General features: G+C 38.0%; 1 pseudogene; it reads right to left on the minus strand.

Moving 5' to 3' along the window:
* Nucleotides 1-5,203: 5,203 nt before the first annotated feature.
* LOC131742343 (serine/arginine-rich splicing factor 2 pseudogene) lies at nucleotides 5,204-5,861 on the minus strand (annotated as a pseudogene).
* Nucleotides 5,862-21,576: the final 15,715 nt, after the last annotated feature.

Genomic DNA, 21,576 nt, shown 5'->3' on the forward strand with positions numbered 1-21,576 from the left:
TACAATGGAATATTACTCAGCCATAAAAAGAAACAAAATTGAGTTATTTGTAGTGAGCTGGATGGACCTAGAGTCTGTCATACAGAGTGAAGTATGTCAGAAAGGGAAAAACAAATATCATATGCTAACACATATATATGGAATCTGAAAAAAAAGGGTTCCAAAGAACTTAGGGACAGGACTGGAATAAAGATGTAGATACAGAGAATGGACTTGAGGACATGGGGAGGGGGAAGGGTAAGCTGGGACAAAGTGAGGGAGTGGCATGGACATATATAAACTACCACATGTAAAATAGATAGCTAGTGGGAAACAACCACATAGCACATGGTGATCAGCTCAGTGCTTTGTGACCACCTATATGGGTGGGATAGGGAGTGTGGAAGGGAGAACCAAAAGGAAGGTGATTTGGGGATATATGTATATGTATAACTTATTCACTTTGTTATAAATTAAAAACTAACACACAATTGTAAAGCTATTATACTCCAATAAATATGTTAAAAAAATCATACTGGGATATCATCTCACACCTATTATGATGGCTATTATCAAAAAGACAAGAGGTAGTAAATGTTGAGAAGGATGTGGAAAAAAGGGAAACTTTATAGATTATTGGTGAGGATATAAAATGATACAGCCATTATGGAAAAGAGTATGATGGTTCCTCAAAAATGATTCATATATTATCACAGCATATGATCCAGCTACCCTACTTCTGGTTATGTATCTGAATAAATTGAATACAGTATCTAGAAGAGATGTCTGCATACTTATGTTCACTGTAGCATTATTCACAATAGCCAAGATATGAAAACAATCTAAATGTCATTCAGTGGATGAATGTATAAAGAAAATGTGAGATAAATGATAGATAAATAGATACATTGATTGATAGATAAATATATAATGGAATATTAGCCATAAAAAGAAATAAATCTCATTGTGACAACATGGATTATTCTGGAGGGCATTATCCTATTTGAAATAAGCTAGAAAAGGAAAGATGAAAACTATAGGTATCACTTATATGTGCAATCTAAAAAAATGCTGATTTCATAAATCAGAGAATAGAATGGTGGTTGCCAGGGCCTGGGGGTAGGGGGAAATGGGATGATGTAGGTCGAAGGGTACACATTTTCAATTTTAAGAATAATTTCTGAAGATCTAATGTATATTACAGACTTAAAAATACTGTATCGTATACTTGAAAGTTGTTGAGAGTAGATCTTAAGCATTCTCAGCACACACACACACACACACACACACACACACACACACACACTATGTTAACTATGTGCGGTGATAGATGTGTTAATCATCTTGATTTTGAAAATTATTCTACAATGGTTGTGTACATCAAATCATCACGTTGTAGACTTTAAATATATACAATTAAATTTGACAATTATTCCTCAATAAATTTGAGGAAAGAGTTACATTAATCCTGAGGCAAGAGAGGCTGTCACTATATTAAGAAAGAATACAAACCTGACTGCAACAGGTTCTGCTCACAAAGATACTATTTTATATTACTGCTTTACATTACTATGTTTTAGTCCCAACTGTTGTTCGGCCTTTGACTTCCAGAATTTGCCCCCTGTGAACTTGTTTTAAAAATTATGGCCATTATTCAATCACCATATATTGATAACTATACTAGGATGTAGCAGAAGTTTTTTGTTTTTGTTTTAAAATTGGGGTATAGTTGCTTTACAATGTTGTGTTAGTTTCTGCTGTACAACATAGTGAATTAGCTATATGTATACATATATTCCCTCCCTCTTGGACCTCCCTCCCACCCCCACCATCCCACCCACTTAGGTACCACAGAGCACTGAGCTGAGCTCCCTGAATTATATAGCATGTTCCCACTAGCTATCTGTTTTACATATGGTAGTGTACATATGTCAATCCCAATGAATGTAGCAGAGGTTTTAAAATATTTGTTTTTTGTTTTTTTGTTTTGTTTTCTGTGTGTGTGGTATGTGGGCCTCTCACTGCTGTGGCCTCTCCTGTTGCGGAGCACAGGCTCCGGATGCACAGGCTCAGCAGCCATGGCTCACGGGCCTAGGTGCGCCACGGCATGTGGGATTTTCCTGGACCGGGGCACGAGCCCCTGCATCGGCAGGCAGACTTCCAACCACTGCACTACCAGGGAAACCCTAAATTATTTTTTTCCTGTTCCTTGAGCTAAATAACACTTCCAGGAAGCATGTCACACTCCTTTCCTATATATAAACTTAGAATGGCAGCTGAAATATATTGGTTGAGAGGGTGGTTCTGGGGTCTGTCTCCTCAGGGAAACTTTTTACTCCACTGGCCAGTGTGACCCAAGCTCTGATGTAAAGTTTTTAAGGTTGTGTTTTGCACAAAGTCTCTCAGGCCAAAGGTGAGACTAGGGACAGAAATAATCACTGAGACATCAACCTTGATGTAAGACTGAGTTAGCAAAGAGGAAAGTGAATTTTAGCAATTAAGTGAGGGGACACTTTTTCAAATTTGAACAAGGCACTATACTTACTAGTAGTGCTCCTGAGCGTGGCCTTGGACAAGTGACTTAACCTCTCTGTGCCTCAGTTTCCTCGTTTGTAAAATGGAGTTGTGAGGAATAAATGAATTAGTATACATATAAAATGCTTTAAACTACCTATTAGTAAAACACCCACCATTGGTTGGTTGATTCCTCAGTTCTCTCTCTCAGTTTCCCAGCAACCTTAGAGCCAGCAGTAGCCTGTTGACAATTTCCCCCAGTGTGCTGTAGGGGAAAGTCACTGGGTTCTTGAGCACTCTCTTTAAAATGGATAGGCTTGCCTGACATGCTCCTCCCTTTGTCCCTTACCTTCTTCCTGCCTGGAATGGGCATCTGATGCCTGGAGGTACAGTATGTATTTTGTGGCCTAGTAGATGAAAGCCTTATGCTAAGGTTTGCAGATGGGAAAATAGAAGGAGCCCATTGCCTTTAATGAAATCACTTTAATGGGCTTTAATAGAAAGCCCATTGCCTTTAATGAGACACAGAACCATTCCTGGGAGGCCTGATCCTAGAAATCTTAATCTGTGAAGCAGATTACTTAGTTCATATAAGTTACATATTACAAACAGTTACACCTTATGTATTTCAGTCACATTAGTGAAATTTGCAGTTATTTGCAGCTGAATATATTGATGACAGGTACAGCTAAACTGATAATATTTATTACTATTATTATTTTCTGCAAGAAAAAGGAAAACAATATCCTGTGTAAGTAACCTCTAGAAATTGAGGGAAGAAATCTGCTTTTCTGGTTACATTTGCTTTACAGATAAAGAAACTCAATAGGTTAAATTGCTCAAATTTCACAATTTTTTACCAGTAAAGACAGAATCCACACCCATATACCTGCAAGCAAATTTGTTGCTTTTCTACAGTTGCATGCTGTGGCCAAGTTTCCATCCAACCACTGTACTTTAAAAATAGCATGTTATTCTCTTAAATTTAAAACTAGTTTGTTTCATTTCACCCAGTGTGTTGAGAAGCAGTTGAACCTTGAAAGTATCATGTCATATATTAAGCACATATTCTAGTTATATAGCATCTCTATATTTAATCTGGGATCATTCTAATGATTTATGCAATAAGTTAAGACTATTGAAGAGTGCAGGGCCAAACTCTGAGTCTTGAGACATACAAGCAGATGATAACCTTGTTAAATTGTAATTCACATTCAAAGATTTTCCCCCAACCAGATATCAACTGATTATTCATCATTTGTTTACTACTGTTATTAGAATAATAATAACAAAGGTTCTCTTTAAACACTTTCAAAGGATCGTGCACTTGTTAAAAGTGCTTTAAATGTATTTTTAAATTTGATCTTCACAGAAACCCATGAAGTGGACCTTATCATTATTTATTTTTTCTGAGAAAAGCTAACACCAAGAAAATGTTTTAATTAAACTGCAGAAACAATGGTTATAGTACAGAATATTCATGAACAAAAAGATACACCATGTTATAAGTACTTACAAAGTTACAAACCATTTGTTTCTTTAACATTTTCCACATTTTAAGTTCATACATGAAGATGATCGGATTTACAATTTTTGAGGGGGGAGAGGAAGAAAAATAAAAGTGTATTTATCATCGCTAGATGTGCTCACTGTATGCTCCGTTATTTATATGCAAGGCCCAGGTGACTGGAAGTGCAGTTGTCAGGCATTTTAATAAACTGGACAGCCATTTGTTTCTGCATGACTAGGCATCTTTACACAGGAGCAATCAGGAGAAAACAGGAAACAGCCAAGCCCTCTGCACTGCAACATGCCACCTTAACAGCTAACCAGAATTACTCAACTGCTACACAACTGCACCTAGTGCACAAAAATACATAAGAGAAGAGATTAGAATTGTGTTTGGTAAACAATCCTTTAAAAAAATATCACGTCTTGGGCTTCCCTGGTGGCGCAGTGGTTGAGAGTCCGCCTGCCGATTCAGGGGACGTGGGTTCATGCCCCGGTCCGGGAAGATCCCACATGTGGCAGAGCAGCTGGGCCCATGAGCCATGGCCTCTGAGCCTGCATGTCCAGAGCCTGTGCTCTGCAACGGGAGAGGCCACAGCAGTGAGAGGCCCGCATACTGAAAAAAAAAAAAAAAAAAAAAAAAAAAAATCAAGTCTTTTCACCTGAAAAGTCTTTATACAAACTTGGGTTCAGTTTACCATTTAGACCTGAAGGTAAATAACATATACAAACAATTTACACCAACTTTCGTAGGTTTTTAATTTTAAGGTATGAAGGCAATGTTGAGTCAATCTCTTGACAGCTTTAGGCTGTGTGTAATGGCAGCACACCTTTCCTTAAAAGTCAGGAGGCCACAAATTAGGTTACCAATCTGTTTAATTTCAAACAAAAAAAGTCAGCACTATATAAACAAAAAGGAAATTTTACCTCAAATATCCAAGCCAATAATGAAATCTGAAGTCGTTCACCTCACTAAATTACAAGAAATTTGAATAACAGCAACAAAATGGCACATAAAATGAGTTTGCCACCTGAGGCAAAGCTTAAAACAAGTAAAAAGTTAGACAAAATGTTACAAAATAACCTTTTCAATAACCAGTTGCTTGTTCCAAGGACTCTTCAGTAGACTGAGTACTACTGAGTACGTGGGTCCTTTTTCCCCAAGTCTTCCTTTTATGTTGCTTGTCGACACATCATTTGCTTAAGAGGACACCACTCCTTCCTCTTCAGGAGACTTTGGAGGACTCTTGGATCGCGACCTGGACTTGGATCCCCTCTTGGACACGGGTGGAGGACTCCTGAACCTACACCTGGACCTGGACCATGAGCGAGATCTGGAGACAGACGAGGACTTCGACTTGGACCTTCGCGCCAGTCTAGACTTGGAAGTTGATCACGATCTTGAGAGAGTACGTGACCGAGACTTGGAGCGGCTGTAGCGAGATCTACTCTGGGACCTGGACTGGCTCCGACTCCAGGATCGACTGTGGCGATGCCGCCTAGGGCTGCGGCTCCAACGTCTGTAGACACTACCCCCGTACCTATGGGGCGGGGGTCCTCGGCAGCTATGGTTTCGAGTCTGGGAGGTGGCTATAGCACGCCATCTGCACCTGCAACTTGCGGCCGTCCAGCACGGCCCCGTCCATGGCGTCCATGGCGTCCTCAGTGTCGCGCTTGTCGTGGAAGCAGATGAAGGCAAAACCACGAGGCTCCTTGGTGTAGCGGTCCCGCGGGATGTACATGTCGCCGAAGCGTCCATACTTCTCGAACACGTGCCTCAGGGTGTCTGGCGAGGTGCGGTAGGTCAGGTTGTCCACCCTGAGAGAGGTCATGCCCTCCACATCGGGAGGTAGGCGGCCATAACTTGTGGCTCTGAAGAGTCGGGCTGGGGCCCGTGACTGTGCGCTGATGGACTAATGCCCCGGCGGGCTCGCGCGCTCAGCTGTGGTGGCGGTTTCATCAGACTAGCTCGGCTTGACGCTGTGCCTCTCCTCTGGCAGTTGGTTTCTGCATGGAAACGTTTGGAAAGGCCTGACTAGGAAAACTGAAAAAGAGCTCGACATGCAACTCCACCAGACAAGCAACTCTATCGTTATTTTTATTTGAGAAAATAGAGGGATGGAGACAGTAGGTATAGATCCCTAGGTAAGCAGTGAACTAGGTTATAATGCCTGCATGCTCTGAATAGTTCTCAATATCTATATAGGGAAACATATTACACTGGAAGAGACCACATGATACTACATCCCTTTCTGATTGACTTCTTTCATCAGGGAGGCCTCCTGAGATGACACTAATATGCAATCCCTTGGACCTGGGCCAGGGGGTTCTTTTCTACGTGTAGGGCATATAGTGCCAAAGTTCTTATATCAGATATGAGGAAGGCTTAGGGAAGTCATGTCCAAATCATATTTTGAAGAAAAATGATCTTCACCATCACTCTAGCATCAGCAGAGTATGCATGGAGCTTCTGTGGATCTGATTCACATGCTACTATCACTACATCTGCACACTCCCTTGTCTCTGCCTTCCTGTTTCAATGGATGTCCTTTCATGCTTCTAACAGGGCATCAGTTCAGCATCTCTCCCCATTTTCTTTCTCTCTTTTTTAGCAGATTTATTGAATAATAATTCATATCATACAGTCCATCTATTTAAATTATATAATTCAATTTTTTTTATTATGCTTACAGATGTATGCAACCATCATCAAAATTTTAGAATGTCACCTCAAAAAGAAAGAGAGTCATATCTTACAGCTATATCTCCCCATCTCACAGCCTCCTAGCCCACAGCAATCACTAATCTACTATCTGTGTGCATTTGCCTATTCTGGACATTTTATATAAAAGGAATCATATAATATAGTGTGTCATTTTGGTATCAGGGTATTACTGGCCTTAAAATGATTTGGGAAGTATTCCTTCTTCTACTTTTTTGGAAGAATTTGTAAAGCATTGGTATTAACCAGTGAAGCCTCCTGGGTCTGAGCATTTCTTAGTGAGTAGTTTTTTTTTTCTACTAATTCAATATCTGTATATGTTATATGTTGTGATGGTTAATTTTACATGTCAACTTGACTGGGCCATGGGATGCCCAGATATTTGGTCAAAAATTATTCTGGGTGTTTCTATGAGGGTGTTATTGAATGAGGTTAACATTTAAGTCAGTAAACTAAGTAAAGCAGATTACCCTTCTTAATGTGATTGGCCTGATCCAATCATCTGAAGGCCTGAACAGAACAAAAAGTCTGACTCTCCTCTAAGAGAACACTTTCTGCCTGACAGCCTTCAAACTGAAACACTGGGTTTTTTTGTTTTGTTTTTTTCCTAGCCTTCGACCTAAACTGAAAAATGGATTTTTCACAGGGCACTAGCCTGCCAGACTTTGGATGGGAACTATATCAACTGCACACTTAGACTGGACCTATACCATCAGCTTTCTTGGGTTTCCAGGCTGCCGACTCACTCTTCAGATCTTGGGACTTGCCAGCATTCAAAATCATGTGAGAGAGTTTTTCATTATAATTCTCTCATCTATCAATCAATCAATCAATCAATCAATCTATCTATCTATCTATCTATCCATCTATCATCTATCTGTATCTATCATCTATCTATGTATCTATCTATAATTTCTCAATTGCACATAGAATATATCTGTTATATATAGACATACATACCTTGTAAGGTGGGTCAGCTATGAATACATGCTGTCAGTTTTTGTTTATATGGAAATGTCTTTATTTCACCTTCATATTTGAAGGACAGTTTTGTTGGTTATAGGATTAATGTTTTTGTTGTAGTTGTTGTTGTATAACACGTTGAATATGTTATTCCACTGTCTTTTACTTTGCCTTACACTTTGGTTTTGATGAGAAGTCAGCTGCCAGTTTTACTAGAGCTGCCTGTGAGTGATGAGTCATTTTGCTCTCTCTGCTTTCAGGATTTTCTCCTTGCTTTTGGCTTTCAGCATTTTTATGGTGATGTCTCTGTTTATGTATCCATTATATTTATTCTACTTAGAGTTTATTGAGTTTACCATAAGAGGTAATTGTTTTTCTTACAATTTGAGAACATTTTGACTGTTATTTAATTGAATATTTCTTTCTATTCCTTTCACTCACTCCTCTCTTTTTGGAACTCTCAGTATAGGGATGTGGTTATATTTGTTTTGCATTCCACATTTCTCTGACACTCTGTTCATTTTTCCTATAATTTTCCATTTCTTTGGATTGACTAGTCTATTGTTCAATCAGCAAGTCTGCTAATTCTTTCTTATGTCAGTTCAAATGTGCTGTTGAGCCACTCTAACGAAATTTTCATTTCAGTTTTTATACTTTTCAACTCCAGAGTATCCATTTGCTTCTTTCTTTTTTTATTCTTTTTTTTTTTTTTTTTTTTGCGGTATGCGGGCCTCTCACTGCTGTGGCCTCTCCCGTTGCAGAGCACAGGCTCCGGACGCGCAGGCCTAGCGGCCATGGCTCACGGGCTTAGTTGCTCCGCGGCATGTGGGATCTTCCCGGACCAGGGCATGAACCCGTGTCCCCTGCATCGGCAGGCGGATTCTCAACCACTGCGCCACCAGGGAAGCCCCTGCTTCTTTCTTATAGTGTCTATATCTTTATACTCTCTATGTGACATGACATTGCCTTCAAACCTTCGATTACTTCTTTTTTTTAAACACCTTTATTGGAGTATATAATTGCTTTACAAAGGTGTGTCACTTTCTACTTTATAATAAAGTGAATCAGCTATACACACACGTATATCACCATATATCCTAACTCTTGCTTCTCCCTCCCACCCTCCGTATCCCACCCATCTAAGTGGTGACAAAGCACCGAGCTGATCTCCCTATACTATGCGGCTGCTTCAAATTAGCTATCTATGTTACATTTGGTCGTGTATATATATCCATGCCACTCTCTCACTTCGTCTCACCTTACCCTTGCCCCTCCCTGTGTCCTCAAGTCCATTCTCTACGTCTGTCTTTATTCCTGTCCTGTCCCTATGTTCTTCAGAAACACCATTTTAAAGATTCCATATGTGTGTGTTAGCATAAAGTATTGGTTTTTCTCTTTCATACGTACTCACCTCTGTATGACAGACTCTAGGTCCATCCACCTCACTACAAATAACTCAATTTCATTTCTTTCCATGGCTGAGTAATATTCCACTGTATATTTGTGCCACATCTTCTTTATCCAGTCATCTGTCAATGGACACTTAGGTTGCTTCCATGTCCTGGCTATTGTAAATAGAGCAGTAATGAACACTGTGGTACATGACTCTTTTTGAATTATGGTTTTCTAAGGGTATATGACCAGTAGTGGGATTGCTGGGTCATGTGGTAGTTCTATTTTTAATTTTTTAAGGAAGCTACAAACTGTTCTCCATAGTGGCTGTATCAATTTACATTCCCACCCACAATGCAAGAGGGTTCCCTTTCCTACACACCCTCCCCAGAATTTACTGTTTGTAGATTTTTGATGATGGCCATTATGACTGGTGTGAGAGGATACCTCATTGCACTTTTGATTTGCATTTCTCTAATGATTAGTGATGTTGAGCATCTTTTCATGTGTTTGTTGGTGATCTGTATATCTTCTTTGGAGAAATGTCTATTTAGGTCTTCTGCCCAATTTGTTTGTTTGATTGATATTGAGGTGCATAGGCTGCTTGTGAATTTTGGAGATTAATCATTTGTCAGTTATCTCGTTTGCAAATATTTTATCCCATTCTGAGGGTTGTCTTTTCATCTTATTTATGGTTTCCTTTGCTGTGCAAAAGCTTTTATGTTTCATTAGGTCCCATTTGTTGATTTTTGGTTTTATTTCCATTTCTCTAGGAGATGGGTCAAAAAGGAGCTTGCTGTGATTTATGTCATAGAGTGTTCTGCCTATGTTTTCCTCTAAGAGTGTTATAGTGTCTGGCTTTACATTTAGGTCTTTAATCCATTTTAAGTTTATTTTTGTGTATAGTATTAAGGAGTATTCTAATTTCATTCTTTTACCTGTAGCTGTCCAGTTTTCCCAGCACCACTTTCTGAGAGGCTGTCTTTTCTCCATTCTCTATTCTTGCCACCTTTATCAAAAATAAAGAGTGGGTTTATCTCTGGTTTTTCTATCCTGTTCCATTGATCTATATTTCTGTTTCTGTGCCAATTCCATACTGTCTTAATTATTGTAGCTTTTTAGTATAGTCTGAAATCTGGGCTCCTGATTCCACCAGCTCTGCTTTTCTTTTTCAAGATTGCTTTGGCTCTTTGGGGTCTTTTGTATTTCCATACAAATTGTGAAAGTTTTTGTCCTAATTCTGTGAAAAAAAGCCATTGGTAGTTGGATAGGGATTGCATTGAATCTGTAGATTGCTTTGGGTAGTATAGTCATTTTCACAATGTTGATTCTTCCAATCAAAGAGCATGGTATATTTCTCCATCTGTTTGCATCATCTTTAATTTCTTTCAACAGTGTCAGAGTTTTCTGCATACAAGTTTTTGTCTCCTTAGATAGGTGTTTTCCTAGGTATTTTATTCTTTTTGTTTACCATTGGGAGTGTTTCCTTAATTTCTCTTTCAGATTTTTCATCTATAGTATATAGGAATGCAAGAGATTTCAGTGCATTAATTTTGTATTCTGCTACTTTACCAAATTGGGTAAAGTAGTTTTCTGGTTGCATGTTTAGGATTCTCTACATAGTATAATGTCATCTGCAAACAGTGACAGCTTTACTTCTTTTCTGATTTGGATTCCTTTTATTTCTTTTTCTTCTCTGATTGCCGTGGCTAAAACTTCCAATACTATGTTGAATAATAGTGGTGAGAGTGGACAACCTTGTCTTGTTCCTGATCTTAGAGGAAACAGTTTCAGTTTTTCACCATTGAGAATGATGTTGGTTGTGAGTTTGTCATATATGGCTTCTTTATGTTTAGGTAAGTTCACTCTATGCCTACTTTCCGGAAGGTTTTTATCACAAATGGGTGTTGAATTTTGTTGAAAGCTTTTTCTGCATCTATTGAGATGATCATATGATTTTTCACCTTCAATTTGTTAATATGGTTTATCACATTGATTGATTTGCATAGACTGAAGAATCCTTGCATTCCTGGGAGAAACCCCACTTGATCATGGTGTATGATCCTTTTAATGTGCTGTTGGATTCTGTTTGCTATTATTTTGTTGAGTATTTTTGCATCTATGTTCATCAGTGATATTGGCCTGTAGTTTTCTTTCTCTGTGACATCTTTGTCTGGTTTTGGTATCAGGGTGATGGTAGCCTCATAGAATGAATTTGGGAGTGTTCCACCTTCTGTTATATTTTAGAAGAGTTTGAGGATAGGTTTTAGCTCTTCTCTAAATGTTTGATAGAATTAGCCTCTGAAGCCATCTGGTCCTGAGAATTTTTTTGTTGGAAGATTTTTAATCACAGTCACAGTTTCAGTGCTCGTGATTTGTCTGTTTATATTTTCTAATTGTTCTTGGTTCAATCTTGGAAGGTTGTGCTTTTCTAAGAATTTGTCCATTTCTTCCAGGTTGTCCATTTTATTGGCATATAGTTGCTTGTAGTAATCTCTCATGATCCTTTGTATTTCTGCAGTGTCAGTAGTTACTTCTCCTTTTTAGTTTCTAATTCTAGTGATTTGAGTATTGTCCCTTTTTTTGATGAGTCTGGTTAATCATTTATCAATTTTATTTATCTTCTCCAAGAACCAGCTTTTAGTTTTATTGATATTTGCTATTGTTTCCATCATTTCTTTTTCATTTATTTCAGATCTGATCTTTATGATTTCTTTCCTTCTGCTAAATTTTGGGGGTTTTTTTGTTGTTCTTCTTCTCTCTCTAATTGCTTTAGGTACAAAGTTAGGTTGTTTATTCGAGATGTTTCCTGTTTCGTAAGGTAGGATTGTATTGCTATAAACTTCCCTCTTAGAACTGCTTTTGCTGCATCCCATAGGTTTTTTTTTTTTTTTTTTTTTTTTGTGGTACGCGGGCCTCTCACTGTTGCGGCCTCTCCCGTTGCGGAGCACAGGCTCCGGACGCACAGGCCCAGCAGCCATGGCCCACGGGCCCAGCCGCTCCACGGCACGTGGGATCCTCCCGGACCGGGGCACGAACCCGTATCCCCTGCATTGGCAGGCGGACTCTCAACCACTGCGCCACCAGGGAAGCCCCATCCCATAGGTTTTGGATCATCATGTTTTCATTGTCATTTGTTTCTAGGTAAGTTTTGATTTCCTGTTTGATTTCTTCAGTGATCACCTGGTTATTTAATAGCATATTGTTTAGCCTCCATGTGTTTTTATTTTTTACAGATTTTTTTTCCTGTAATTCATATCTAGTCTCATAGGTTGTGGTTTCAAAAGATATTTGTTATAATTTCTATTTTCTTAAATTTACCAAGGCTTGATTTGTGACCCAAGATATGATCTATCCTGGAGAATGTTCCATGAACCCTTGAGAAGAAAGTATATTCTGTTGTTTTTGGATAGAATGTCCTATAAATATCAATTACGTCCAGCTTGTTTAATGTATCATTTAAAGCTTGTGTTTTCTTATTTATTTTCATTTTGGATATTCTGTCCATTGGTGAGAGTGGGCTGTTGAAGAAGTCCCCTACTACGATTGTGTTACTGTCGATTTCCTATTTTATGGCTGTTAACCTTTCCCTTTTGTTTTGAGGTGCTCTTATGTTGAGTGCATAAATATTTACAATTGTTATATCTTCTTGGATCAATCCCTTGATCATTATGCAGTGTTCTTCTTTGTCTCTTGTAATAGTCTTTATGTTAAAGTCTATTTGTCTGACATGAGAATTACTACTTCCGCTTTCTTTTGATTTCCTTTTGCATGGAATATATTTTTCCATCCCCTCACTTTCAATCTATATGTGTCCTTAGGTCTGAAATAGGTCACTCGTATACAGCATATATACAAGCCTAGTTTTTGTATCCATTCACCCAGTCTCTGTCTTTTGATTGGAGCAATTAATCCATTTTCATTTAAGGTAATTTTGATATGTATGTTCCTATTACTGTTTTCTTTATCGTTTGGGGTTTGTTATTGTAGGCCTTTTCCTTCTCTTGTGTTTCCTGCCTAGGGGAGTCCCTTTAGCATCTGTTGTAAAGCTGGTTTGGTGGTGCTGAATTCTCTTTGCTTTTGCTTCTCTAAAGGTTTTAATTTCTCCATCAAATCTGAAAGAGATCCTTGCTGGGTAGAGTAATCTTGGTTGTAGGTTTTTCCCTTTCATCACTTTAAATATGTCCTGCTACTCCCTTCTGGCTTTCAGAGTTTCTGCTGAAACTTCAGCTGTTAACCATGTGGGGATACCCTTGTGTGTTATTTATTGTTTTTCCCTTGTTGCTTTTAATATTTTTTCTTTGTATTAATTTTTGATATTTTGATTAATATGTGTCTTGGCATGTTTCTCCTTGTAATTATCCTGCATTGGGATCTCTGTGCTTCCCGGACTTGATTGACCATTTCCTTTCCCGTATTAGGGAAGTTTTTCAACTATATCTTCAAATATATTCTCCATTCCTTTCTTTTCTCTACTTCTCTGGGAGCCCTATAATTCGAATGTTGGTGTGTTTAATGTTGTCTCAGAGGTCTCTCAGTCTGTCCTTAATTATTTTTTCTTTATTCTGCTGTTTGATAGTTATGTCTACTATTTTATCATCCAGGTCACTTATCCATTCTTTTGCCTCAGTTATTCTGCTATTGATTCCTTCTAGAGAATTTTTAACTTCACTTATTTTGTTTTTCATTATTGTTTGTTTGCTCTTTAGTTCTTCTAGGTCCTTGTTAAATGTTTCTTGTATTTTCTCCATTGTGTTTCCAAGTTTTTGGATATCTTTACTATCATTATTATTAATTCTTTTTCAGATAGACTGCCTATTTCCTCTTCATTTGTTTAGTCTGGTGGTTTTTTACCTTGCTCCTTCATCTGCTGTGTATTTCTTCTCATTTTGCTTAACTTACTGTGTTTGGGATCTCCTTTCAATAGGTTTCAGGTTTGTAGGTCCCATTGTTTTTGGTGTCTGCTCCCAGTGTCTAAGATTTGTTCAGTAAGTTCTGTAGGCTTCCTGATGGAGGGGCCTTGTGCCTGTGCTCTGATGAATGAGGTTGTATCTTGTCTTTCTGGTGGCAGGACCGCATCCAGTTGTGTTTTTTGGTGCCTGTTTCCTTATTATGATTTTACACAGCCTCTCTGCTAAAGAGTGTGGTGATCTTCCTGTTTCACTATTTGTTTGGCATAGGGTGTCCAGCACTGTATCTTGCTGGTCGTTGAGTGCAGCTGGGTCTTAGCATTGAGATGGAGATCTCTGGGACAGTTTTCACCATTTGATACTATGTGGAGCTAGGAGGTCTCCGGTGGACCAGTGTCCTGAACTCAGCTCTCCCACCTCAGAGGCACAGTCCTGACAGCCAGCCAGAACACCATGACCCTCTCAACCACACAGCTTAGAAGAAAACAGAGAAAAAAAGAAAGAAGAAATAAATAAAATAAAATAAAGTTATTAGACAATTTTTTTATTCTTAAAAATAAAAAGAATTAAAAAGTAATAAAAAAGGAAAAAAAAAAAGAAACAAAGAATGGAGAGAACAACCAAACCGAAAACGAATCCACCAATTATAACAAGCATTAAGAACTGTACTAAAAAAACCCCAGAACGGACACACAGAACCCTAAGACAAATGGTAAAAGCAAAGCTATACAGACAATCCCACACAAAGAAGCATACACATACACACTCACAAAAAGAGAAAAAGTAAAAATATATGTATATCTATATATGAATAAGAAAAAGGAAGGGAACAACCAAATCAGTTAACAAATCTACCAATGATAATAAACTCTAAATACTAAACTAAGATAAACATAAAACCAGAAACAAATTAGTTGCAGAAAGCAAACCCGGAGTCTACATGAGCTCCCAAAGTCCACCACCTCAATTTTGGGATGACGTTTTGTCTATTCAGGTATTCCAGAGTTGCAGGGTACATATAGTTGATTGTGGAGATTTAATCCACTGCTACTGAAGCTGCTGGGAGAAATTTTCCATCCTCTTCCTTGTTCACACAACTCCTGGGGTTCAGCTTTGGATTTGAACCTGCCTCTGTGTGTAGGTTACCTGAGGGTGCCTGTTCTTTGCTCAGACAGGACAGGGTTAAAGTAGCAGGTGACTAGGGGGCTCTGGCTCACTCAGGTCGGGGGAAGGGAGGGGTACAGAATGTGGAGTGAGCCTGTGGTGGTAGAGGCTGGCGTGACATTGCAAGAGCCTGAGGCGTGCCATGTGTTCTCCCAGGGAAGTTTTCCCTGGATTATGGGAACCTGGCAGTGGTGGTCTGCACAGCCTCCCTGGAGGGGTGGTGTGGATAGTGACTTATGTTTGCACACAAGCTTCTTGGTGGCTGCAGCAGCAGTCTTAGCATTTCATGCCCATGTCCGTACTGATAGCCATGGCTTGTGCCCTTCTCTGGAGCTCATTTAGGCGGTGCTGTGTATCCCCTCTCCTCACGCACCCCAAAACAATGGTCTCTTGCCTCTTAGGCAGTTCCAGACTTTTTCCTGGAATGTTTCCTGGCTAGCTATGACACACTTGTCCCCTTCAGGATGTGTTCACACAGCCAACCCCAGTCCTCTCCCTGGGATTTCACCTCCGAAGCTCAAGCCTCAACTCCCAGCCCTCACTGCCCTGGCAGGTCAGCAGATTATCCTCTCAGGCTGGTGAGTGTTGATCACCAGTGATCTTCTCTGCAGGAATCTCTCCACTTTGCCCTCTGCACACCTGTTGCTGCACTCTCCTCCATGGATCTCGAGCTTCTCCCCACCACCTCCTGTCTCCACAAGTGAAGGGGCTTCCTAGTGTATGGAAACATTTCCTCCTTCACAGCTCCCTCCCAGAGATGCAGGTCCTGTCCCTATTCTTTTGTCTCTGTTTTCTCTTTTTTTTTTTTTGGCCTACTCAGGTACGTGGGGAGTTTCTTGCCTTTGTGGAAGTCTGAAGTTCTGCCAGAGTTCAGTAAGTGTTCTGTAGGAGTTGATCCACATGTACATGTATTTCTGATGTATTTGTGATGAGGATGGTGATCTCCACTTCTTACTCCTTGGTCATCTTATGGTCTCCCCTTTACTTCTTTAACCATGGTTTCCTTTAGCTCTTTAAACATATTTATAGTGTCTACTTTGATGTCTCTTCCTGTTTAATCAAACATCTGGTCACTCTCATAGACAGTTTCCATTGCCTACTTTTTTCCAGTGTATGAGTCATAGTTTTCTGTTTGTTTGGATGTTATATAATTTTTTGTTAAGAACTTGACATTTTAGATAACATATTGTAGCAACTGGGTACTAGAATTCCCATTCAAGACTTTTTATTTGCTTGTTTATTGGATTAATGACTGGATGGGAAATATTTTAGTTTTTTATCTTAGTTATTTGTCTCTCCCACTAGAATACATGCTATCTGAGGACTAGGCTTTCTATCTTACTTTTCTTTATTGCTGCCAACTCAGTATATAAAAGAGTGCTTGGCATATTATAGACACCACATTGAGATTGGCTGAATGACTATTAAATACTAGGGAAGCTATAATATGTGAATCCTAGAGAATGGACCGAGTTCTCATAGCTGAAATTTAGAATGTTCTTAGAGTTAAATTTATGAGTGAATTTGGCCCTTTTATGCCCTGCCAGACATCTACTGAGAGTTCTTTTCTTCTTTTCCTTTTTGTCTTTCTTCTCATTCCATCTCCCTCCACCTTCCCTTTTTAAATTTACTGATTTAAAATTTACTGATTTACCTTATTTTCTCATTTTACATGCTACTTTCCTTAACATTGGTTTCTAGAATTTTATCTAGAAAAACTTCCTCCTACTTCCTATTGAATCACATGTTCAAAAATTTAGGAACACTTCTTTTTATAATCTCTTCCTGAATCTTAAAAAAATAATTCCATCCTTTGCCAAGACCTCTAGAAAAGAAAAGTATTCTAATGGAAGGTATGATTTTCAAGAGACATCAGAAATGTGTAGCTTAGGTAGATTAATGAAACCTGACAGGGTCTTTGTAACATTTCAAATTTATTTTCTAGAAAAAAGTATTTCAATTATCTATGTCAGCAGAAAGTTACCAGCCATCATGATGCTGGTTTTAATTGGGTTTATTTTAATAGTATTACTTTCCTCCTAAGAGCTAACACAATAAAACAGGGAGAGATAATAAGATTTTGATTGACGGACAGAGAGAAGAGTAAATTTTAAATAAGTAACCACAGTTGGTAAGGATGGTTGAGTGGAATCCCTGCAGTTAGGGCTTTGAGCTGGACTAATGGTTGCACAGGTGAATGGTCTCTTGGGGCACACAGGACATCAACTGAGAGAAGAAAGTTGAAATAGAAGGGGAGAAGGACCAAAAAGAAACTCTGCTAATTGTACAGTTCCAACAAGAGTCATCACTCATCTGTGCATTCTCTTAGAAAGTGTTTTTCCCACAATACCCAGAGGGGTCATTGCAAAGTCAGGGCTAAATCACTTAATTATAATCTTACTTGTCATGCAGTTTACACACTCATACAGTAGTTGTGTGATGGTTCTTATGGCATATTCACAAATGGTGAAATAATAGGCAGTAAAATAATAAACTATAAACTCTCTCTTTGTCACATCATTGCATTGTTTATCACATCTGTTGTTTTTCTCTCGAATAGTATGAAGATCAATTATTCATGACAGAATGATAGCAATTTCATAATAATATCACTTGGAGATGAAATCATGCTGTGCATTGAGTTGCCATAAACTGTGCATCACTAGAGTAATTAGTCACTGTTAAGCACCCACCTGCTCTGGGCATTTCTTTTCATCTTATTTGTCCAGACTTATAAAAATTACTGAAGAAGAATTCTGCAATAGTCACTAAAGCACATTATAGTACTAGTTACTGTGCCATCCTTAATAAATGACCCCACTGCTATATTCCAGCAAATTAATATAAAGTAATGGATACTGGAGAAACAGAGAGGGAAACTGAAAGTGGAAACACTTGGAAATATTTTTATTTTTTAAAGGTGTAAATGCCATTTAATTATCCCCTTCTCAATTGATTGGTCAGGTGAAAGATGGAGGTGGGGGAGAGGTCAGAACTTCATCTCTGAAGAAGCAGTGACTAGCTCAAGTTCACAGTTGATGAATGTCTAATGTGTCAGAGGAAATAAAGCTGATTTAGGGGAAGACAATGAGGTCTGATAGAGTTCAGGATAATTCTTCAGGGATCAGGAGAATCATCCTCACTGTTAAATTAAATTGAGGTCAGAAACAACCCTAGTGATGAGGGGTAAAATACCTTATTCTGAGGGAACAAGCTTGAGACATTTTAAAATTTCTTTTTCTTTATGTTTCCCTTATTCATTTGGTATCAAAGCTGACATTTCCAAAACTGACCATAGTAATTATTTAAACATTTTTTCCTGACATTTTTTAAAGTTAATCTTGGGTTTGAATTTGCAGCCATTTTTTAGGTGAATCTTTTGAAATCAACATCAAGTTTGAAGGTTAAAGTTTCTTCTTTATGCTATGGCCTTATTTCTGGGATTCCTAGTACTTAAATGATTCAGTGCATCAGGGAAGGGTTTGGCCTTAGGTAAAATGTAAAGTTAACAAAGTAGTTTTTGTCTTCTTTCTACCTTGCTCATAGTATTTTTCTTGGGAACCCAGACCCCTTCTTTCTACAATCAAAACTTATCCCCAGACACTTTTATTTCTACTAAGGTCTAAAAATACAATTACAGAATTTCAAAATTATAGGGTATCATAAGGCCCATCATTTTACAATTTCATAACTTACAATAACATAGTTACTTTTCCCCCAGCATTTGTATTTAAATATCTAAGTAATAAAACTCTGATAATGGAATTTTCAGTTCATGAGAACTGGGGGAGGGTTATTCTTTACATAGGGCTTCCTGAAGCATTTTCAATCATACCACAGAGGAGATAACCTGCTGACAAGTAGGATTGATGAGGGTTTTGAGTTTCAAAATCTCTCAGCTTCAAATTATTTAAAATATTTACTATCAGATCCTCAGTTTCTGGATTTTGTTTTTCACTAATTGAGAGTCATTCCTCCAGAGATTCTTTCTCTGAGCTTTAGGAGAAATTTTCATACCATTTCCCACCCTGCAACATGTTATAAGCTCAGCGATATACCTTTAAGAGTGCTTATTTACAGGATAAAACAAAAATTTCATTTAAAATTGAGTCAAAAATATCTAGGAATAAACAACCAATATTGATAAAATAAATTGATGATGATTCAAAGATATGGAAAAATATTCCATTCTCTTGGATTCTAAGAATTAATATTGTTAAAAAGGCCATAATATCCAAAGGAATTTACATAGTTAATGTGATCCCTACCAAAATACCCATGACATTTTTCACATCAGTAGAACAAATAATCCTAAAATTTATGTGAAACAACAAAAGGCCCAGAATTGCCAAAGCAATACTTAGGAAAAAGAACAAAGCTGGAGGCATAACCCTTCCAGACTTCAGACAATATTACGAAGCTACAGTAATCAAAACACAATGGTATTGGCACAAAAACAGACATGTAGATCAATGGAATAGAATAGAGAGCCCAGAAATAAACCCACACACCTAAGGTCAATTAATCTTTGACAAAGAAAGCAAGAATATACAATGAAGAAAAGACAGTCTCTTCAAGAAGGTGGTTTTGGGAAAGCTGGACAGCTACATGTAAATCAATGCAATTAGAACACTCCCTCACACCATACACAAAAATAAACTCAAAATAGCTTCAAGACTTAAATGTAAGACATGATGTCATAAAACTACTAAAAGAGAACATAGTCAAAACATTCTTGGACTTAAATCTTAGCAATATTTTCTTAGATCAGTCTCCCAAAACAAAATAAATAAAAGGAAATGGAACCTAATCAAACTTAAAAGCTTTGCACAGCAGAGGAAACCATCAACAAAATGAAAAGACAACTATGGAATGAAAGAAAATATTTGCAAATGATGTGACCAACAAAGACTTAATTTCCAATACATGAACAGCTCATATAACTCAATATCAATAAAATTTTTTTAAAAAATCAAAAATTGGGCAGAAGACCTAAACAGATATTTCTCCAAAGATGACATACAGATGGACAGCAGGCACATGAAAAGATGCTCAATGTCACTAGTTATCATTGAAATGAAAATCAAAACCATAATGAGGTCACCTCACATCAGTCAGAATGGCTATCATCAAAAAGTCTACAAATAACAAATGCTGGAGAGGGTATGGGGAAAGGGGAACCCTTGTACACTGTTAGTAAAAATGTAAATTGGTGCAGCCACATGGAAAATAGTATGGAGACGCCTTAAAAAACTAAAAATAGAGCTAACCTATGATCCAGAAATCCCACTTCTGAGTATCAGTCTGGAAAAGATGAAAACTTTAATTTGAAAAGACACATTCATCCTAATGTTCATAGCAGCACTATTTAAAATAGCCAATACATGGAAGCAATTTAAACGTCCATCAACATATGATTGGTTTAAGAAGATGTGGTAGGGCTTCCCTGGTGGTGCAGTGGTTGAGAGTCCACCTGCCAATGCAGGGGACACGGGTTCGTGCCCTGGTCTAGGAAGATCCCATATGCCACAAAGCGGCTAGTCCCGTGAGCCATGGCCACTGAGCCTGCACATCCAGAGCCTGTACTCCGCAACGGGAGAGGCCACAACAGTGAGAGGCTCGTGTACTGCAAAAAAAAAAAAAAAAAAAAAAAAAAGATGTTGTATATATATATACACATATATATATTTCATACAATGAAATATTACTCAGCCATTTGCAGCAACATGGATGGACCTAGAGAATGCCATACTAAGTGAAGTAAGTCAGACAGAGAAAGACAAATATTATATGATATCACTTATATGTAGAATCTAAAAAATAATACAAACAAATCTATATACCAAACAGAAACAGACTCAGAGACATAGTGAAAAAACTTATGGTTACCAAAGGGGAAAGGGAGGGGAGGAGGGATAAATTAAGAATATGGAATTAACAGATACAAAATAATAGACATAAAAGAGATAAGCAACAATTATTTACTGTATAGCACATGGAACTATAGTCAATACCTTGTAATAACATATAATGGAAAATAATTTGAAAAAATCTAAAACTAAATCACTTTGCTGTAGACCTGAAACTAACACAATTTTGTAAATTTACTATACAGCAATTTTTTTAAAAAAGTACTTGTTTTCAGGAATGCAAACAGATTTTATCTGAACATACCAATTTCAGTCCATTGGTATTAACTGCCTTGAGTGATGTGTTGGAATAAAGTGTCATGACACAGAGCAGAAAAAGGGGTGGATAGAGCCAAAGTGAGCAAATTATGGTTCTTTTGTATCTTGGTCATGGGAGGTTTTGGACTGAAAGAGTGAAAATGCAAACCACTTTAAATTCAGTTTCTTATTAATATCAGATGCTTGAAGGCTTGATGGTTTCTTGATTCATTACAGAATTCTGTCACCACTTCAT

This window comes from Kogia breviceps, chromosome 15 (genome assembly GCF_026419965.1).
Source record: "Kogia breviceps isolate mKogBre1 chromosome 15, mKogBre1 haplotype 1, whole genome shotgun sequence".
In the NCBI taxonomy this organism is placed as follows: Eukaryota; Metazoa; Chordata; class Mammalia; order Artiodactyla; family Physeteridae; genus Kogia; species Kogia breviceps.